This window comes from Myotis lucifugus, unplaced genomic scaffold (assembly GCF_000147115.1).
Source record: "Myotis lucifugus unplaced genomic scaffold, Myoluc2.0 scaffold_12, whole genome shotgun sequence".
Lineage (NCBI taxonomy): Eukaryota > Metazoa > Chordata > Mammalia > Chiroptera > Vespertilionidae > Myotis > Myotis lucifugus.
In genome coordinates, this window is record NW_005871060.1 from 184715 (window position 1) to 188044 (window position 3330).

The 3330-nt window shown below is 41.5% G+C and overlaps 1 pseudogene; it reads right to left on the reverse strand.

Moving 5' to 3' along the window:
* Positions 1-2598: 2598 nt before the first annotated feature.
* Positions 2599-3229, reverse strand: LOC102433111 (annotated as a pseudogene).
* Between the last annotated feature and the right edge of the window lie 101 nt (positions 3230-3330).

Below are 3330 nucleotides of genomic sequence, written 5' to 3' on the forward strand. Positions count from 1 at the left end.
TCAGGCTTTGCAGGTCATACAGTCTTTGCCTCAACTACTCAACTTTGTTGTAGTGTGAAGCTGCCATAGTCAACACATAATCAAATGGGTGTGCCTGTATTCCAATAAAACTTAAACTGGGAGTGGGTTGGATTTGGTCTAGGGGTATTAATGTGCTAACCCTGCTATAGATAGCTCTCCTTCATGATCTTGCAGATCTTTAACTGCTTCCTTCTCTTGGTATTTCTCAATATTCCTTTTTGTGCCAGGATGTATTAGTTTACTGACCATTCTGTAAATCAATCACTCTAGGTTTAGTTTCAGACAAGATTTAATGCAGTAAACACCAAACGCTCCAGGTAATTCAAGCAGGAATGTAATACAAGGAATTAGGTCTTTACCTGGTACATAGTATTTAGAAGGGCCCGAAGGAGCTCATACTTGGGGGGAGAGGGGGCAGTACTGGACTATTTTCAAAACTGTACCAGTGGAGCAGTGATCCAGAGGCCAGAAGCAGGCGCCATGCCAACTACCACTGCCTCCAAGTATCTACCAGATCTCTCCCTTTAGTTTTTTAATATCTACTCACAACCTATATACACATAATGTTCCCAACAGCAGCAATAACTTGTTTCTGTCTATCGAAATGGGAACCCAAAAGTATCCTTTCTTTCCCCAAAAAGGGAGATATATATTCTCATTGTGTAATAGAAGCCCTGTTTTTTCTTCATAATCAGGAATATTAGGGCATGTGTCAAAGAAACTCATTTAAAAACTATAATACAATATTGTATCATATCCCATATTTGGAGGGGCCCAGTCAAAAAACAGAAACCATACCAGTTATTTGAACAGAATTTAATCACAGGAATTGGTTTAACAGATACTGGTGGACTTAAAAGATAAAATAAAAACATGAAATTAATATATATATATATATTTTCACAGGAAATAGCTTTTGCCTCTAGGGAAGGCTTCTGAATATATATTTTGATTACATAGGTCTAGTAATACTCTTATTGTCTTACCTATTTCATCTTTAGAAACATGGTGGTTGTATTAGCCATTGCTCTGTGGGTCAGGGCCAGTTAGCCGTTGCAGCTCTGCTGCCTCGCACAGTAATTACGTCCACCTTGCTTCCGCCAGTTAAATGCTGACCTATTGCTGCTGCTGTTTGAGAACTCTGTTACCCACTGATGACAGCCAGCCCGTTCTAAAGCAGTGTTCCCTTCTGTCATCAATCGTGGCCTATAAAGGACAGCAAACACTGAGTTTATTAAAGACTCCACAGCTCCCCTTGCTAGCATAATTCTTATTTTTTCAGTTAAGGGTGTATCTTCCAGGCCCTCCTGGGGAAAAGACACCCTTTTTTGATTCCCTGGTCTTATCTAACTCTATTGTAGCTCCCCAAATCTGAACCCTTGACTATTTCCTCAGTACTCAGCCTGCAGCCAATAAGGTGGAAATACCAGATGTCCTTTGGCAATCTTTTTTCATGCTTATATAGGACCCTATTAGGATAGCTCCTTTATCTTTAATAGGATGTTCAGAGTCCTCTTTATGGAATGACTAGTCCCAGCTACTGGGGGGCTGGCAGTAGTCTCCAGCTGTCTGCTCTTTCAAGTTTGCCCTAGCTGCAGAGACAGGCCACTCTAAGGTATAACCTTCCACATCTAAGCATCTACTGTATTGCAAGTATAAAGGCCCAGCCATTTGGGTCCACTGTGGGACAACTCTGAGTTGTATATACTCCAGAACTCTCTGTGGGACTGGCTGAGTTTCCCCCCCACCCCGATATGCACTTTATTTCCAATTTAAAAGAACAAGAAACAAAATTTTAACTAGAATGGCATAAAAAGGATGGACAATTTATAGTTTTCATGTTTACTGATACTATATAATACAAAACTTCATTTAATTCTGGTAAGGACACTTTTGATAGCAATCTAGAAGCATTATGGTTTTGGTTAAATAGTGGTTTAACTTCATTAATTTAAATCAGATTATGAAAACCTAACCCCTTTCTGAAATTTCCTTTTCGATACAATGTTGATCATTGGATCTGGTCTGACACAGTTTAGTGTAATGGGGCAACCCACGGAGACGACCACCAGGGACTCAGATCAAGATTTAGGAGCCTTTATTAAGCTGGCCAGCGACCACAGTTACAGCACCCTGCCGAAGCAAAGGCTGAACTGCAGTGCCGACTACAGGAGTTACAGCGTTTTTATTTGCAAAAAACCACAAAGTTAGTTACAAAGCCTTGTTTACACAATTTGTTCCGACACAGTACAGCATCAGTACAGTGACCACCTTCCTATCTATGTGTTCTAGGAACAGAGACAGTACAGCATCAGTACAGTGACCACCTTCCTATCTATGTGTTCTAGGAACAGAGAGCACAGCATGCCCTGCCTGGCCGAAGCGCCAGCACATTCCTATCTATGTGTTCTAGGAACAGAGAGCACAGCGTGCCCCGCCTGGCCGAAGAACCAGATATGCAGCCCAGCACATTTAGGAAGAACTTAGAATGCAGTGCCTCAAAAATTTAGTCAAACCCTAGTATGTGGTAAGCACTGAGCTAGATACTTTATAGAGAAAACCATAATTATGTTACAGCTATGAGGTACAAAGGCCAGCTCCAAGAAGAAAAACACAAAATATATTTTCTGAAGGAATACTTACCGATGAAGGAAAATCATAATTCCCTTCTTAGCTAGTCTCTTCCTAATTTTTTTTCTTTTTAAATTGCTCCTCCATCACAGCTTTTCAAGATGTGTCCGGTTCTGGTTATACCGTTTCACTGCTGGATAAGACGGATTCTTAAACGGAAGATGCCACTCTCTAAAAAGTTCTTCGTGTACTTTCTCAGGTGGCATAAAATGACACTTCAAGAGTCTTTTACCAAAAAGGGAGTTGTTCATTGTTTCACCAACTATCTTGGCAACATCTTCAGATTCAAATTCCACAAAGGCATAGCATAGCCTCTGCTATTTCCAGTCCTTTTACTTCTGGACAGCCTGAATCTCATAACAGTGCCAAACTGGGAGAAATATGCTCGGATCTGGGTTTCATAAAGTGCTGGAGGTAGGTGGCCCACATAAACTACTCCAGGAGTAAGTTTTTCTTTTTCCTGCTTCTGTTTCATAGTTGTGAGCTCCCGGGCCTGAGCCACCTCCTTGTGAAACTTAGCGTCCTCCTGCGGGTTCAGGGACAGGAGCGGCTGGGCTGGGCCTGCGAAGACTGCCATGCCACCAGCGCCAGCATCTGAGTCACAGAGCTGGCTGAGGTCTTTTTTTTTTTTTTTTTTAAATTGACTTAGCTCCCCCCCCACCATTTTTTACCTTTATT